The sequence below is a fragment of the Pteropus vampyrus genome, unplaced genomic scaffold (genome assembly GCF_000151845.1).
Source record: "Pteropus vampyrus isolate Shadow unplaced genomic scaffold, Pvam_2.0 Scaffold6, whole genome shotgun sequence".
In the NCBI taxonomy this organism is placed as follows: Eukaryota; Metazoa; Chordata; class Mammalia; order Chiroptera; family Pteropodidae; genus Pteropus; species Pteropus vampyrus.
This window is the reverse complement of record NW_011888787.1, coordinates 1,050,611-1,069,408: the sequence shown is the minus strand read 5'-3', so window position 1 is coordinate 1,069,408 and position 18,798 is coordinate 1,050,611. Positions and strand designations below refer to the sequence as shown.

The 18,798-nt window shown below is 47.3% G+C and overlaps 1 long non-coding RNA gene across 1 annotated transcript; it reads right to left on the bottom strand.

Annotated features, from left to right (window-relative positions):
* Nucleotides 1-12,325: 12,325 nt before the first annotated feature.
* Nucleotides 12,326-17,430, bottom strand: LOC111744622. The gene is made up of 3 exons (XR_002782239.1): nt 16,950-17,430; nt 16,282-16,368; nt 12,326-14,491 (listed from the first exon to the last, which is right to left on the bottom strand). It is a non-coding gene; the product is annotated as an uncharacterized LOC111744622 (long non-coding RNA).
* Between the last annotated feature and the right edge of the window lie 1,368 nt (nt 17,431-18,798).

Here is an 18,798-nt window from a genome sequence, read left to right as displayed (position 1 = left end):
CTGTATTTGAAATATATTCGGAGGAATAAGATTAGTAACCCTTAGGAATCAAAGGAATCTGGCCAGGTCACTGTGACATGATAGAAAGTTCTAAACTTCACAGCAAACTTTGAACAAAAATGCACTATCTGAAACCGAAGCCGGATATAATTTTAGCTTCTCTTTCATCTCATGAAGAAAGTCAAAATAACATTCTCTAGGAAAACTCCCAGTAAAAAGATGACTTCCCGTTCCTTCCTTTATCTTCAAAGTAAGATGATTACAAAAAAAATTTTAAATATCCTGTGTGAGAAATAACAAGGAAGAGGAGAAATGCTGTCATTCAGATGAGTTTCTCTGCCCCATCCCAGACTTAGCAGAACCTGGAGAAAATAACGTAAGAGTTGCTAAAATACGAAAATATCACCAATGAATTCATACTAAGTCTGAATGCTTTCCCATCCACTCCCCTCCCACCTGGTTTTTCCCTAAGGGTATCGAAGGGGAAAAGGCTGGCCTTACCTCGAACCCAGGAGAGAGGAGAGGGAATTGTGTACTAGCCTCAGAAAAATGGCAGATCCGAAAAGTGAAAGGTATCTTTTGCTGTCTAGGAAGATTTTAATGCAGATGAGGAAACAAATTTTATGATAATTGAATATTAACTTCATTGGTGTGTAGGTCGCTTTGAATACAGGCAACGGATATCTGTTAAAAACAGATTCTGGAATGCTGGCCCGGCTTATGTGACGATGGCCCGACACCACCGTCTCTTCTTTCTTAAACGGTTACTATCGGAACAGCCACCTCTTGAGGAAAAACAGGGCAGACCGAGGTGATTTTAAAAACGAAGGCGGTCACTTTCGGAAACCGAATTCACGAATTTCAGCAGGTAACAAGTGATTACCAAACATTTAAACACCTAAGTGTGGTTTTAACAAACCGTTTATTCGAAGATGTGTGGTGACAGACACAGCAAAGTCCGCAGAGCCAGCGAGCGCGGTGGCTGCAAGGGCGGAACGTCGTCCCTGCCCCGCCCCGGCCACGCGGCCTTGAACTCCCGACTCTCTGTGCCTCAGTGTCACCGTCCCTACGATGAGAACAAATGACATCAACCTCACAGATCTCTGTGCACTTTGAATGCGTTCATGCCCATCACGCGATCGCAAAAGTGCCCGGCACAGACTACGCGCTCCGTGAACGTCAAGACCGAGTTACACTGACTGCGTCTGCTCGAAAATTCTTTGTAGGAACGAATAGCCTACATTTTGTAATGGGGCACAAGACTGAGACTGCACTCACACAGACCACAGATCTAGCAACTCTTAACAGTGGTTCCTAAAATCTCCTGTCTCCTGGAATCCTTGTTTGCATTAGAGATTGAAATCTTTCCGGCTAGAACCTGTACCTATCATCATAGAGCTAAAATTAAATATAGCTTACGAGTGACCTTTTCTTTCTTGGCGCCTCCTCTTGTTCGTTCTCCTAGTCTTTCCCCTTTCTCCGCTGGTATAATTTTTTTCCAAGCAATATAATTTGAGTTCCAGTAATAGTATAGGCATCTAGCCCAGCGACTTTACTATAACTGGAACTCAAATTATATTAAATATATATATATATATACCCACACATGTGTGTGTGTGTGTATATATATATATATAATATATATATGTGTGTATATATATATGTACACTTTTTTCAAAATATATATATCTTGGAGTTAAATAGATTCTAGAAATCTTATAATCACATATGACACTGTTACTAGAGAAAACACATTCCACAATGGCAAATAATTGGGCCTAAGATTATTAATTATAACAGCTCTGTTTCTTCAGTTCTCTTTGAGTAATTAAGACAAATACTCTTGCCTCGGAAAACAGGGGTGATCTTATGGGCCTGCTTGCAGGCTGAGTGAAACGGGGCACACACCCTAACTTGGGAAGTTCACTGCCAGGTTGCCCTTCTGAGTTACGTGGTTACCAAGGGTTAAGTGGGATCATCTCTCCAGATTATCTGTGCACTGACCTCTAGTCTTGCAGTGATTGAAAATCCTTACACCCTACAGGGGCTTCCCCACTGTGATTCATGGCTTGGCTACGTAATAAAGGGGTGATGGATCACGCCTTTTCCCCTGTTTGGTGCTGCTTCTACTGAGTGATTTGAAATGCTACAGTTGTTTTAGATGATTGTCAAGCCAAGCAATTTAGGCACACTCTTGCTGTTAAGACTGAAAATCGAACTCCCCCTTATAAGGAAACATACAGTAGTCGATTTGCTTATCGAATATAAAAAACAATAATATCAAGTTGGGCACAGAAAATAGACATAAATTCCTGGTGCACTGTAAGTATTGTATCAGCCAGGCCATGATGCCCCTAACGTGATCCCTCTACCCAAGATGGGATCTACCTCCTGCAGACACATCCCTGTGCAGTCCTCATGCCAACGAGAGCCAGATGGCATTCCAATTCTTTCTCCAGAAGAAAGAGGAGAAATCAGGAAATAGTTTATTTGTAGCTCGATTCCCAGCACTTAGCCCAATGCCTGGCACGGTGCCTGGCATAAACAACACTCGGTAAATATTGATTGAATGAACAAATAGGCCGCCACTCCCACAGCCAGTATCTACCGTGACTTGGGATGGATTTAGCCTCCTGAGGCTTCTGACATGCCTTAAACTCAGTTACCCAGCCTGCCCCTCACCGTGTTGGCCGACCGCCCCAGCTGGCCCTTCTGATCCAGTCATCTGCCCCTGGTTTCCTTTCTAAACCCCCTGGGAGGACCACGGCATAGTCTGCAGCAGCAGCTGATGGGCTGGGGGTGAGGTGGAAAGGGAAGGGGGCCAGGCCTTCTCCCTTGGGTCTGACAGCTCCTTTTCCCTCAGCCAAGGCCGTTTCCAAGGTCTCTTATTTTGCTCAGGGACCTTGTGATGAGCGCCCCTGTGTCCTGAGGTAAGAATGCCCTCTCCCCAAGGCTTCGCCCCGCTCCCTGACTCATTCCTGGGACCCTGCTGCCAGAATCTTCTCCATATTATGACTCAGTTTTGACTCTTTTTACCATAAAGTATTTTACTGTCATCTGCTGTGCAGTTAAAATTCCAAGAGTGAAATCCACATTAATATATTTTATCCCGGATTTGCTCAAAGCTACGAAAACTTGAGTTTACTCGGTCTTTCGTTCTCGGTTTTCAGCTAGCTAATCTTCTCTTTCCGAAAGAAATGGAAGTTTCCCCTCGCCCAGAAGAAATGCTCCTTTATTTGACTTTTACGGGCTACTCCTAGTGGTGTGTTGAATTCTGTCTCCCACATTTCTAATAGATCTTCACGGTTTCTTTCCTTTCCATTTTTTTTGTCTTCCAGTTTCTACCATATCAATTAAGGCTTCCTCTAGCTCTTGCCTCCCTCAGCTACAGCAGTACGTCTGCCACAGTGTTCTTATTATAGCAGTTTACGCTGGCCCTGGCCCTTCTTGCCCGTGGGGCCTGGGACACGTTGCTTCCTTTCTAATCCTCTAATAGGCATATTATAGTATATGCCTTATAGGGTCATTACAAATGTAAGCACATGTCCTAAGTTCCCACAGGTTATAAATCCAGATGCTAATTAAAAATTCTTTGTTCTCATTTTTGGGAGATTCATGTTGAGGTATTTTAGTGTGGAGGGTCGTGGATGTGACATATAAATATGAGATAAGGTTATTACCCTTGTTTGTTGGGAGCTTGCACTTGAATAGTAGACAATATTTTCTTAAAAAGATCTTAATAGTGCTAACCCTCTCCCAAATATTTTGAGAAACCCACAAAATGAATGAACTGAATGAATATTGACTACTTTGGGTCAGTCACCGATCTCAGCTCTGGGGACACAGCAATAAACACACAGACCTGGACGTTGCTTTCGTGGAATTTGCATTCTAGAGGAGGAAAAGAGACATTTAAGAAGATGAAGAAAAAGAAGAAGGAGAAGAAGAAATGTAAAAAATTATGGAGCATAAAATGGCGATGAGCGCTATGGAGAAAAAGTTGGGGTAGGTGGTCTTAGGGGTCAGGATGACAGTGGAGAATCCGGTTCATACAGATGGTCTCGCTGACGAGGTGTTGTTTGTGTAAAGGCACCGAGTGAGTCATTAGTGGGCAGATCTTACCTGTGTTCTTGAATCAGTCTTGCCATCATTTGTTGCTAAAATTAGCTCAGCCAGACACCATGATGCTGGCTCTGACAGCGCTACGGCGAGCGAGAAGCCCACACCAGCGCCTGGCTCGGAGCCCTGCAATGTTCCCCTATCAACAATGCTTTTGAAAAACAGGAAGTAAGAGAGTCCATTTTTTTAGCATTAATGCAAAAGGTACAGTGTTACTGAACTAACCAAAGTCAGCTACTGTCGCCTTGCTGCACGTCAGATGAAAACTTTTTCTGCCACCACAGCTAGCCCCGTGGGGCAGCTTTTGTGGGAAAAAGCAGGGCAGAATGGCCCCTGTGCCAGCTTCCTCTCTCCAAGTGTGAAAGGAAAGGTGTTCTTCCCTGGTGCCCACCGGGTGACAGGCCCTGGGGCATCACAGAGTTTCATAAAATGGTTTTTCCCATCGCTCAGAGGCCCTTCTCTGTTTTCTTCTGGGAAGACACACTCAAGGAAGCTATGTCTGGCCCTGTCTCCATGACAGCCAGACTGGCATGGTCTTCCAGGCCTAAGCCTCGCCTGACCACTGCAGACTCCTTCTTCAACAAGCTGTGCTCTCCCTGGGGGCCCCACTATACCTGCCAGCAGTCTGCTACCTGTGGAACTGCCCCCCAGACGTGTCTACGCATGACTAAAACGCTACTGAGTCCAGGATTTGAGTTTTTCCACCGGTAAACTTCTCAGCCCCTTGTGAGCCAATGGATGCTAATCATTACTCATGGGGAAGGGACATTGTCTTGCCCTGCATCACAGACTAACTGTCTTCATTATGGCTCAGCTGAGACTTTGTATCATACAGTAACTAGAAACACTATTTATAAAGCAACTGACATAAATCTTCTATTGAGTAGATGCTCAAAAATTAGTAACTATTATAATTATGTAGGTGGTTGAATTATGGGGAATTATACATTTATTCTTCATAATTTTTATTTTTCAAAATGTTTTATAAAATTACATGTCATATAATCAGAAGCAAATTCTTAAAATTAAAAAAAAAAAAAGAACTCTTTACACATAGCTGTTTCTTCCCCACCTTTTCATCTAAACTACTCAGAAGAGTCTTCTTGCACTCACTCTTTCCACTTCCTCGACTTGCTTCTGTCTGGTTTCTGCCCCAACCATCCCTCTGAAATTGCTCTCATCGAGGCCACAAACTATTTCTTAATGTCATTCCCTCAGGAACATGTCAGTGGGCTGGGAAAAGAAGGCACCCTCAGGTAAATGATACCTTGGAGTGTGAGTCGAAGGGAGGGGACAGGGGAGCAAGAGATGAGGCCATTTCACCCAAGCGAAAAGCATAATCCAGGACCAAAGCTGAATGCAGACACTCACCCTTGTCCAAGAGTCAGGCCGTCTAGTCAGAAGCCAACTCATCTAAGCAGAAGAGGGAGTCCAGAAACAGGTCAACTTCCAACAGGTAATGAGCTGACAAACCAAGGTAGTCCCAGAAGGAGATGGCAGCCAAGGGGAATTCCAAACTCAGCGAGGTACCAGCTGCACTTGGCTGGGCTCTCCTGGGAATGCCTGATGGCATGTCCTAACCTACGAAGTCACTTTTCAGAGATGAGACATGGGCTCCCAGGAGCACTCCTATGCTGGATATGTCAACAAAGTGCCCGCCACACCCAACTTCCTCTTCGAGATGAAACTGCCCCACCCACAGCCCCCTGTTCTGAGAAGCAGAGCTAGATTATTCTTTACAAAGGGATGGCAACTGATTGGACCAGGGATTGGCCCCCTGACATTAGGGCTGCTCCTCTGAAAACCAGGGCATGAATGGAAAAGGTGGGTTTGGTCAATGAGATTTTCTCCTTCTGGAATTTGAATTGGGAAACATGGAGATAATGAGGTCGTTAGCCATGGAAACCGAAGTTCAGGGTATGCCATGCAACGGAGTAGGGACCGTGCAGGGCTATGGTTATACAAACCAAAGCTACGAGGAAGGAGAGCACCATGGCGAGAAAGCAGAATTTCTAAGTACGCAGCAACTATGCAGAAGAGAGAATAATAAAGAGCAAACAGAATTTGCTAGTTGGGGTAGGATAGAAACAAAGTAAACCTGCAAAGAGTAGCTGAGAAACGGTGTACAGCTGTTACAAAGATGCTGTTCTCTGGCTCCACCAAAAGCCACTTTCCTGCCATCCAGATTTACTAAGGCCCCTGTGTCTTCATCAGGCCAAAGCCAACTTCCTGGGCCCCCTTGCTAATGTTTGTTGGGCACCTACTATGAGCTAGGAATGGTTGCAGGTGTTTGGGATCCATCTCTGAACAAAACAGGAAAGTAATTACAACAACTCCCTCATTACTTCGGGTAGGGTCTCCGTTTCAAAGGGCCAAATTAAAAACAAACAAACAAAAAAAAAGAAAAAAGAAAAAAAACCCCAAACCGTCGTACACTCACTCTGTCCCACGGTCCAGTTGGTGAGGTCAGCCGTGGTGTCATAATGAGTCTGCTTCCTCTCGGGAACACGATTCATGTTTATCCCCTCTCGTCACTGGGGTGGTGGCTGGATAATTAGGAGAAGAAGAAAGAATAGAAGCTGGGAGATGGGACGTGGAGAAAGTTAGCTGATGTACGACAATGGCAGCCAGGTGGCTGAACGCCCAGGCTTTCAGTTAGCTGAGGCTCAAAATTTGGCTCTATCACTTATTATTGATCTTTGGCGAGTCAGTTTTCTCAGCCATCACTTGAAGGTAAAGTAGTATCCTCCTCATTGCATCGTTGCGAGAATTAAGTAAGAAAATATATGCAAAGCATGTAGCACAATGCCTGGCCCCGAGTAAATGCTCGAAATAAATGATAGCTGTTGCTGCCGGTGGTGTTATTATTCGTATCTGAACGTGCTGGGGGGAAAATTAGATGGCATCCTACACTCAGATCTCTCTGGACCAGAACCTGGTACACTTGTCAATGTCCCCTCGAGCTGGTGCATAGCTTCCCAAGTACCGTCTAGCGGCACAAGTGTCAACAATGCCAGAAAGATGGGGTGCAAGAAACTGGTAAGGATGGAGACTGTCGTTGCCCAGAAAAGCAGTCTGGACGGAGGGAAACGATCAAGTCTGAAAGCGAAGTCTGCGGCAGCGACTCCAGTGGGAGCAGCCGGCTGGCTGTGTGGGAAAGGTAGAAGGATGCAGGTATTCTTTAAGCACCTCCCTTGTCACCTGTCCAGGGGCGGCGGGCCGGTGGATGTGGACTTAACAGGTCCAATGGCTCTGGTTGGGAAGCAGCTCATGGAAGTAGAAACTCTCTTTTTCCCATCCCGAGAGACTGGGGTGGATGGAGGAGGAGCGGGCAGGGAGGGGTGCGCGCCATCTTTACGAAGCTGTCAGTGCCAGGACAGAGTCATGCCTGGGAAAGAAGGCAGAACAGAGATGAAAGTGCCACAGGTGGAGTGCCGGATGTGTTTGCACATCAGGTGGAGTGACAGCTGCTCTTCAGGAAGCCCGGGTTGCTTCGCTGGAGGTCCAGGTGGTGCCAGAACACATGTGTCGGAGAGGACCACAGACTGGGTTTCGGTAGTAGAACAGCCAGGTGGCTGGGCCGACGCTGCATTCGGGCCTTCCTGGCGGGACGTGCACCACCCCCTCATACTGAGGCCTTCCTAGTCTTCCCCACCTCTCTGAGTTGCTCCCAGGAGGCCCTGATCCACACAAGGCCAGCACGTAGACGTCTGAAAGAGAATTTGGGCTGATGACTGTAACGCTCAAGCCGTAGTCTTCCAGGGCTGCATCCCTCTGCTGCCCCTCGTACCCAGGCTGAGGACATAGGCCACTGCTCTGTGGTTCTGCTGCTGGCTGTACAGCTGATGGTGCACCGGAGGCCGCGAGACAAGGCGAGCCACCTGCACAACACACGGTAAGCTTCTGGGTTTGTCGTGGCTGCTCCAGGCCCCTGCGAACCGAGCTGCTATCATGCCTTAGACCCTCTAGGCCTTGAAAACCTCTTGACAGCAAGCCATTCTCCTTCCCAAACAGGGACAGGCCTCCTCCTTGGCCGGGATGGCCCCCTCCATAGTGTCGCCAGCACCAGTCCCAACGGTAAGGCTGAACCGAGCTGGGTGCTGGCTGTCTGGAGGTAGCACACAGGTTAAGGGGACACACTCCGGAGCTGGACCACCCACATTCAGATCTCGGCTTCTACTTCTTAGCAACTTCTTTACCTATGTGACCTGAGAGGAATCCAACTAGGTGTCAACATTATCTCTCTGTCTCAATTTCCTCATCTAAAAAGCAGCAATAATAGCAGCGCACACCTCGCAGGATTATTAGGAGAATTAAGTGTGTTCATATAGGTAAAGTCCTGGCACGAGCGAGTTCCTGCGGATGCTCGAGTGAGCAGAGGTGAGGGGAGTCTGGAGGCGCCTCGAAAATAGTGTCAACCTCAGCACATCAGGCCAACTTCCTTCTCTTTCTCTGGAGGTCAATACTAGGTCAGTTGCCCAGAAAAATAACAAAATGCTATCAAGCGTATCCTGGAATGTCTAGGTGTCCTCTGGAGTGACCAGGGGGGGTCTCTCGCTCCAGAGTCATAGACACCCGACGACAGTGAACTTGGTCCAGAAATGCCACACACTTCTGGAGACCGTGTTGAAGGCGCTGGTGCTTCAGGGGACCCAGGGCCGCTGGACGAGAGGATGGGTGACCTGAGGCGAAGCCGGGCAGGGCATGTGTGGAGCTGTTCGTGGTCGGAGAAGCACAAACACCATCCGCTAGGAAGTCATGCCGCGTCCTGGTCGTTCGGTGCCGCCGCTGGTCAAGGGGCATTACGGTCTCTATAAACTGTCTAGACGCTTCTAGAAAGTCATCTTTCACTCTTTGTCTTCCAGATGCAGCTAATGGAGGGGAAACAAAGTTATAGCGGCTGAGAAAGTCGACCTTCATGGATGCCAGAACTGGCCCCGGAGCAGCACCAGGGACCGGAGAGGGCCAGGGCCTCGCCATTCCTAGCAGAGGCCCAGTTCTCTGCTTTGGTCCTTCCTCAAGTGCCCCAACGCCTCCTGGAAGAAGCGTGGACTTGGTGGATGCCAAGGCCTAGGAATTCCTGCTGGGCGTCACATTATGGGAGTCACCAGATAAAATATAGGCCACCCCGCTGAATTTGAATTTCGAATGAATAATTTTTTTTCATATAAGCATACCCCAAATGTCGTGTGGCACGTACTTACATGAAGAAAGAACGGGGCGAAGGGTTATAGAAGGACGAATTAGTAGCTGATGGATGGTCACGGGGATGGGGGGCACGGCGCAGGGAACGCAGTCGGCATTAATGTAGTGGCCGGCTGGGTGGGGAGCCAGAGGAGGGAAGGAGCAATCAGGGGGGTCGTTTTCTAAACGATATCAATGTCTAACCAATGTACTGCACACTTGAACCTAATTAAAATAACTAAATAATTTTTTAAAAAATCCAATTATGAAAAAAAAGGGTAGAGAATTGGCAATAAATGTTAAGTTTTTGTGGTGAAAAAAAAAAGCATTTGCCGTTTATCTGAAATTCGAATTGAACTGGGTGTCCTGTGTTTTCACTTAATCAATCTGGTAACTGCCCCTGGGGAGCATGGTCATGGCAGGGGATCAGATGCACGCAGCCTCCTAATGAACTCCAAGGGCAGAGATGCTGGAAGGTTCTGGTGCCCTCACCTCAGGGGGACCCCACGATGCCAGCTCATTTGGTTCAAGTCTCCGGGAGTGAGGCAGGTGTGGTACTGACACACTCCGTGGACGTCAAGGGCTCTGGCCTGTCCCAATGGTACCCACAGCAATGGTACCCATAGCAGTACAACATCCTGCTTTCCCAGCAGACACGAGAAATCCCATTTACATAAGTGTCCTCTCGTCCCCAAACAGAAATCTCGTCTCTCCATAAACTGCCGGAGCCGGATTACAGAGCACGGCTAGGGGGAGGGCTCACCTGAAGACAGAAATTGCGACCGGCTCTGACAATAGGCATTGCAGGGCTTGGCAGGGTCTGCCCAGCAGCCTGTGATCTCAAAGCCGGCAGCCCCGAGGTCTGATTCGCCACATCTACAGAGCAGATGCAGCGGCCACCATCTGAGACCACGACTCCCCACTTGCCTTCTGGAAACTGAGTTGCAGAGAATCAGCAGGAGACACAGCCTTATGGATGGAGGGACAGCGTCTGAGCTCACTCCCTCAAGTGGGGACACATAGTAATCGACAGCAGGGATGTGGTATAAAGCTGGGTTTCTTAAGCTGACAGAACAGTCCAGAACCTCAGACATGCACACATAGGCACACACTCCAAAAGCCAGGTCACAAAGACGTACCTAGACAATCCAAAAAGTCAAAGCAGCCTCCGGAGGCAGAGATGAAAGAGAGCGAACCATCAGCAGGTCAACGTGTCCCAAGTCGGCACGTGACTAGCCACCCGCGGCGTATTTTTTGACTCCTGAGGTTCTGGCTGAGGAATGTGGCTGGTGACAGATGCTTCTGTGAGCTTAGAGATAGTGTCAGGGACCAGGCCTAACTGTCAACACCATTGGACATTTCCAGCCCTGCTCCTGGAGTCCCCCGCTGTCCCTGATTCTGTGAGACACCCTCTTGGGGTTGTCGCTCTCTATCCTCTCGGCTTCTGAGACTTTGCACTCTTCTGGTTTCCTCCTACCTGCTCTTTTACTCTGTCTCCTTCAAGGTCTCGTCTTCCTGCTTCTTAAATATTTACATTCCTCGAAGTCCTGCCCTTGACCTGCTGCTCTTACCTTCTCTTTCTTCCCCTGGTGCCTGGATGTTCTCATTTGCTATCATGCTTCCAACCAAGAGCATAAGTGCTTGAAATGTGGGTTGTGGAGACAAAGCACTTGAGTCTTTTCTTTTTTTAACTTGGGTCTTTTTTTGCAACTTTGAGCGAAACTTGGGTGTTTTGTTTTGTTTTGTTTTTTAAGCTTCCTTAGGCTTCATATCTTTATCTACACGATGAGGATACATAACACCAAGCAGCTTATAGGGCTGCTGTGAGCATTGAATTTTAAAAGTATGTAAACTGTTTTGCACAGTGCCTGGCATAGTAAGTGCTTGATAAATGTCATCATAATAGCTTAGTTATTACTATTTACATGCTGTTGAATCTCAGATCTTTGTTTCTAGCTCAGTATTTGCCCAGGAACCATAATCATATATCTTTATGTCTCTTGTATATTTGGATGTTCCAAAGATACCTCATGCTCATTGGGTCAAATATAAAACTGGTCCTTTCTCCTTCCCAACCTTCTCTCCTTCTCTATTCTCTATCTCGACTGTCGCAACCATCATTCATCCATCGCCCAGGCTGGAATCCTGGAAGTCATCCTTGGCTGCTGTTTTTTTCCTTGACACTTGCCATTCACCTCTCCTCATCAAATCAGTCATTAGATTCTGTCAATTTTTATTCATCAACTCTTTTTACTTTATCTTTTTCCTCTATCTCTTGATAACAACTTCTTGATGGGGTAGTGATTCAAGGCCAGGGCCCTGGCTCTGAGGAAGTTCATGACTTTGGTGGCAAAGGCAGGCTCCTGCAGTGGGTTATGCTATTATTCACAATTTTCTCTGTCCCCTCCTCTTGGGCTGGTAGGAGGAATATACATCTTGGACCCATTGATATCTGGCTTGGCAATTGACTTGCATTGGCCAATGGAATGTGAACATATGTGACATGTGACAATTCTGACCGGGTCTGAGCAATTCTGAGCAGAAGCTATAAGAGTTATCATGTGGTTCCGCCATTGCCCTTTTTCTCTGCTGTGACACTACTATGTCCCCAACAGGGCCTGTTCCTTCAGCCTAAATCACAAATAAAAAAGATGAAACAGGGCACCAGTCGATACATGATATACATACAATATGAACGAGAAATAAAACTCTTTTGCTGTTAGAATATTGGGATCACTTGTTTCTGCATCCTAACCTCGGCTAAACTGACCGATGTAACTCCTTTCAGGATTATTCATAAGTATTTGAGGCTAACGCACAATGATGCGAGATACAAAGCTAGATGTACTTCCGGGCATCATGGATTCTTCGCACGGGAAAATCTTTCTGGTCAAAGTTCTTTTTGACAAAGTAAATTTTTACCATTTTGAAGATGTCGATGTGCGTTTCCAAAAGAGGCTAAGAAAATCAGACATTTAAAAAAAATCCGTCGTGTGATGGTGTAATGGGAAAGGGAACAAAACGAGAGCCGACTGAACTGAGAGACGTCAGGGATTCCCAGAGCTGCTGAGGGGAGATGGCATCGCTGTGCGTTTATTTATGACCCACTTCGACGGACGGGAAGAAATGTCAGCAGTCTGAGGGGCGATAACATAGTTTGATAGAAAAAAAGCTTCAAGTTGCCAACTCTACCGCAAGGCCCAAATCAGCCCGGCCATTTCTAGGGCACGTATGTTAACTTGGTGACCATTGCATCAATACCGATAGGTAATAACAAAAGATCACATATATTGAACTATGTTAATGTGTCGACAGATGCTAAATGGAGCGATACTTTGCTGGTCCATGTGACAAATTTGTGTATTAACAGGGCTCTTCAAGCCTCTAAAATACTCTTGACTTGATTCTAAATACTTAACGATTAATATAAAAGCAGTTTCTAAACCTCGGCATGTTGACATGCAAGAACAGATAATTCTTTGTCGCGGGGACTATCCTGTGCACCGCAGGATGTTTAGCAGCATCCCTGGCCTTATTCATTAGATTCCAGTAGCACTCCCACAACAAAAGATATCTCTAGACGTCACCCAATGTCCTCGAGGTGTCTTCCTGCTCTGAAGGAACGACTTCAGTGGTGGCAAATGAGAAACCATGGCATCCTCAACTGCATACCTCTGGTTTGTTGAATCAGTCTGGGTAGTTAGCTCTTTAGCTCACAAGTCAACCCCCACTGCCCCATTCAGGACAACAGCTGTTGATCCCATGCCTACTGGAGACAGTAAACATAATTTGCATAGTCGGTACAGCATGGAGATTAAACACTTGACTTTGGCGTCAGTCTGGGTTAGAATCCTGGTTCTGGTTCCATTCATTTGTGGTGTGATCTAGGGTGTTTCTTTACCTCTCTGCTGTAGTGTCCCCAGCTACAAAAAGAAATAACATGGCATATATGAAATATCATAGGGTCATTGTGAGAATTCAGTGAGTCAATGCTCAGAAGGCGTTTAGGGTACAGAAAACAGTCAGTGGATGTTTTCTGTTATTCTTAACCCTTCAACAACCCTGCAACTTAGGCAAATGTCATCTCCATTTTATACACGTGGAAGTGAATATTCGGGGAAATCAAGTCCAAAATCACACAGCTGCTAAGTTACTTGGTTGGCAGGAAGAGGTATCACGATTCAAACCCCAGAACTGAAGTGCTTCTCACTGCACCGCAGACAAGTTAAACCTGGAGGAAGGGTTCTCTCTCGGGGATAAAAGTTGGAACTTGTCTGCTTGGCTTGTTGTGTTTGTGCGAAGTCGTGGAGAGACTCACTGGGCGGGAGTATAAAACGGCCCTTGCCACCGATTAGTTGTGAGAACTTGGGCAAGTCTCTCGAACATCCTGAGGCTGTTTACTCATCTGCAAAATGGACACAAAAACACCTGCTCTGGTTCTTCACGGGGGGTGGGCAGAGCGATGTGAGAAAGCTGGGTGCAGCAGAGCACCCTCAAACCTTGTGTGCCCGACAAATGTGAGACTGGAGGCTACGCTCCCAGCAGCTCCGTGTCACACGGTCGCACGTCTGAGACGCCTCCTTCCCGAGGCTGGGCCACTCGTCCTGGGCTGCAGCGGAAGGCCCTGGAGGCCCAAGTGTGCTCTGTGGGCTGAGGCTGGGCTTTCTTCCCTTGGTGCCAGGGTGGGCGGCCGGGGAGGTGACCCCCACGGGGCGGCAGCAGCTGCTGCTTATCTGAAGTTAGTCAGCCACCCAGACAGATGAGGTGTCCGTGGTGACCTTCCTGCCTCAGTGCGTGTGGGAATCTGGGGTTTCCCAAAGCCAGGGGGTGGGAACGTAAACAGAATGGCCCCTGTTGATGCTGTGGCCTCGCCTCCCGCCTCAGGCTGCTGTGGCCCGGGAGGGGCATGAGAGGCCGTGGGGTACCACTGCCAAGGGCACGCAGGGGACAACGCTGGGGCTCTGGGTGCCAGGGCCGCTCTACGTCCTGGCACGACTCTGACTCCCCCAGAGGTGGACGCTTCCTGCCAAAAGTCCCACCACGTCCCCCTTTGCCGTCAACACAGCAAGTCGGAAATCCATCAACCTGGTGGAAATGCCTTCCGTCCCTCGTCCTTCAGCAGGGCTGTCACTGTGTTCTGTAGACTGCTTCCTGGTTAGTCATCTGTAGAGGACAGGCAGTCTTCTTTCTAGCAAAAGGCGGCAAACAAGAGACGGTTGGGGAGACGTGGCTGTCTCAGCCCCCTTTCGTGCGTCTGCAGAGGGCTTGGCCCAGGCCTCTCCATTCCTTTCAGTGACCTGCTCCACATTTTCTCCACTCAGGGTGACTCTGTGGCAAAATGGTAAAGCATTTTTAGTCCATATTCACACTTTTGTGCTCTTTTCTTAGTCTTCCTCTCCACCCTTATATTGGTGCTCTGTACTTAACGAATGTGTCAGACACTGTAAAGATGTTGGGGACAAACTCAGCCAGCCGGCAAGATGAAGTTGATGACATTCTAGCTGGGCGGACAGAGCATGTGCAGAACCCAAAATGAGCAGCACAGCGGCCCATGGTGCGTGACCTGGGCCGCGCCCTACCCCTTGAGAGGTGCCCTGTCCCTAAACACTTCTGCCTGCTCACCCACCATAAAACCTGTCACATAAGCCTTTCCTCTGAAGCTCTGCTTTTTTCCCTTCCATAACTGCAGTCTCAACTGATAATTTCTTAAAATGACCTTGGAGACGAGAGACTTAGGTTCGTGAGTTCTGCCACTTAACTCAGCTTCCCTGAGCTGCGGTTCCTCACGGGGAATATGGGCCAGGAATGTGCTAACAGGAACATCCAGTCATCTTTACTCCGTGCCGGCCCCCAGTGCTAGTGCTTTTTGCAGTCTATTGCACCTAATCCTCATAAACGTCATGAGGTAGGGGATATTTTTGTCCCCTTCTACCCTTCTCAAAGGATTCTTGAGAAGTCTGAAGTATAAGGCAATCACAGATGTGCTTTGTCACCATTAAGGGTCAGTGCAAAAGGGAAATAATATCACCACGATGTCTGACAAGGGCACATGTGATGACTAAATTGATTTATCCGATGCCACTGCGATTCTTGGCTATCCATAACTGACTGAGGCTCAAAATTTTTTGTGTCTGTCTCTCAGGCAAACCGAGCAAACGGCAGTAGTATAATAAAAAACACTGTCATCATGAAGTGCCAAACCACCCAGGGGAAAATTCCACAGATGTGACCTCGAACCTCTTAAGTGTACAGTCCAATCAATGATCACCACTGCCTGGAACACATAGGCAGATAACAGAGTACCAGTTCGGAACCAGCTCCCGAGGAGACCCTGGGGTTGTATCAACCTGACGGCCTCACAGAGGTAAGGGTCTTTCAGGAGGATGAGCTGGGGGAAATTCATGAGCTTATAGCAGAATTCGTGATTGGGGGTGGAGCCACTAAGTCCCTCGGTATTCTCCTTGGAGAGATCACAGTATGTTTTTACTCCAAACTCCCATTCTGGGAAATTCTTTAAACATGATCTACTCACTGTCATAATAATGACGAATTCTGAAATTGTCAATGGCTGAAACCACGGATGTGTATGACAAACTAGTAGGAATATGCGTGTGTGCTTACGAGAGTGTGAGAGTGGTTTCCCCCGCTTGGCAAGAAGGGGCACTGGGTCCCCCCGAAAGCAGCCCACGTGGGAGAACTGACACCAGAAACAAATGAGGCGAAAGGGGAGAGCTGTGGTTTGATGCTCACAGATCGGATGATAAGCAATGAATAAGAAAGTCAATGAGCTGAAAATGACTTGAATACAGACACTCCTAGGGATCATACCTGCTGTAAATGATTGTGGTGAGCATTTATTGAAACTCCCTTAAGGTGCTTTAATATCCATTCCTCGCTCCCACAGTAGAGGTGGTCTACCTTAGAGGTTAGAGCACATTTTGTGTTCTTATCCAGGTTCTAGCAGATTTTGCCACTTACGAGCTGAATGATGATGGGCAAGGCGCAGTTTCTTGAGGCCCCTATTTCTTCACCTCTCATATGGGAAGGAACTATTTCATGGAGTTCCTGTCGGGATGAAGGAAAACAAAACGTGGTAAGTGTTTTGCATTCAATATTTAGCAAATGATGGCTTGGCGGTGTTTTACAAGGGACAATACAGATGCCCAGAGAAGTCAACTTCCTCTTCCTGTTCTGGATCCCCCCAGTTAATCACGGGCAGTGCCAGGGGTCAGGTCGCCCAGCCCTGGTCCAAGGCTCTTTCCACATGGAAATAATTTAGAGGTCACACGTGATTTTTCACACGTAACCTCTTTAAATGGCACTTCTCTGCCAAATCCACCCATTAGCCAGCTCAGAACTCTGAAGAAAAGGTTTGTGTAGGAACTTCTGGGAAATCAGTCTAGATCTGGGATGGCCTGAGGAGACCCGAAGCGCTGTGTGTGAGAGGGGAAAAAAGAAAGACACCCTGTCACACACCCTTCAATTGTGGACATGTAGATTATTTACTTTGTGGATGGATGTGACACAATCTTTAATCCCAGTTGGCTACCTCTGCCACTTCCCTCCGCCATTCCTGGGTGTGCGCTCACGCAGTGTAAACTCCGGAAAGTAACGCAAAACCGGGAAAGTAAATCTGCTTTTTTCACCTCTCACCCCGCATCGGCCTCCTCCCCTCGAGCTTTAGAAAACCAGAGATAAAGGCGTTTTCCATTGTCTTTGCTCAGCTCCCATTACGAAACAGCAGAAAGACAGCTGGACTGGGCTTCAGGACGCCAGGGGCTGCAGTCCAGGTGTGACATCGGCTCATCCAGGCCCTCAGACGACTTAGATCCGTTCTTCGGCCTCTGGTTCCTTATCCGTAATATAAAAAGAGCATTTACTGAGTGTCTACTTTGTGCCAAGTGCCTTCAGTTAGGTCACTTTATTTAGTCCTTTAAAATAAACCCTATTCAATAGGACTTTTTATCTGTATTATGTAAAGTAGAACATAAAGGTACCAGGAAGCTAAGTAAATCGCCCCAGGCCCAGGTGGCAAAGAGGAACCTGAGCTAAAATTTGAACCTAGGGCCATCTGATTCCAAATTTTATCTTAAACTCAGTAATCCAATACACTCTGTAATGCTCCTTCCTACTCTAATATTATGCTGTTCTATGATCAGTTAGTCAATAGTTGGCTGAGTTTGTCACAGTGAGTCATTCCTTCATGGCTTAGGGTCTTACGCTGGGCAGGCAGAGGTTGTGAGATTTACTACATCCCTCGCTTGGTCAGCTATTACATCAGCCATACACTCTCATGTTAGAAGACGTAGTTTTTTTTTACCATCAATAGAAATTTGATACTTGCCTTCATCTTAAATGCATCTTCTAAGAAGAGAAACATTTCCTTAGAAGACCTTCCCTTATCTTCCCTTCGAAGCTTAATATTTATAGAACTGACTTTACCTGCAATTATTGAAGGCTGTTCATTAATAAACCACAGATATTTCACATTGACATATTTAAGAGATTCTAACCCACATAGACTCAGAGAGTAGTATGAAGGATACTCGATTCCTGGGAAGGGGACGGATGGAAATAGTGGTGAGTAGCACAGGACAGGGAGCAACCAGCTAAGCCTCACTGTCATGGAGCCACAGAGATCTGTCCTTTTCCCTCCAATTCTCAAGTGCCTCTGAAGTTGGACTCAACTAAGAATGTATGTAACGCGCCTCAACTGTGACTTCGCTGCGTAATTGCTGGGAGAGGGAAGTACAGCTCAGTGCACCCCACTCTGCGGGAGGAGAGACAGGAATACCCACCGTGACCTACTCCTTCGGTCGTTAGCCACGGATGCCATCGAGCCTCACATTGTAGTTACGCTCTCTGAAGTGTAAATGGGATGGTGTTTATTTGGTTGTTGCACCCGAAGGCTAGCCCAGCGCCTAGCACATAGTAGGTGCTCAATAAACTTGTGGGAAACAAATGAACAAGATAAAACAGACTCATAGGGAAGATAATTAGGGGAATCTAGACTATCATTGGATTAAACGTAATGTAGCAATTTAAATCTACCTAAATCGTGTGGTATCAGCTTCTTGAGAGCGGTGACCATATTTCACTCACCTTTGTGTGCCCGAGGATTTAGCCTGGTATCATAGGGGCTCAGGCATTTCTGTGGGATTGAATCATCTGTAGGGACTCCTATGAGTTTAGCAAAAACACCCTAGAAGGTGATATGGAGGGATGAGATAGGATTAAGTGACTCGAAGGTGATGCTGCTAAGGGTGATAATGACGATCATGTGATCGGCCTTGGTGGCGGTGGCAGACGAGGACGCTCACAGAAAGGGATGATGCTGGGGCTGCTGAAACTGCAACAAAAGTTGCCCAGGGAAGGGTCGTGATGACCGAGTCCTCTCTCTGCTGGTCCACGGGCGCCAAAGTGAGTCCGTTCGCGCCGGCCCGTTAGGGAAGGTGATTCCCCAGCTTCCCACTCAGTTTTGCCTCCATCATCTCC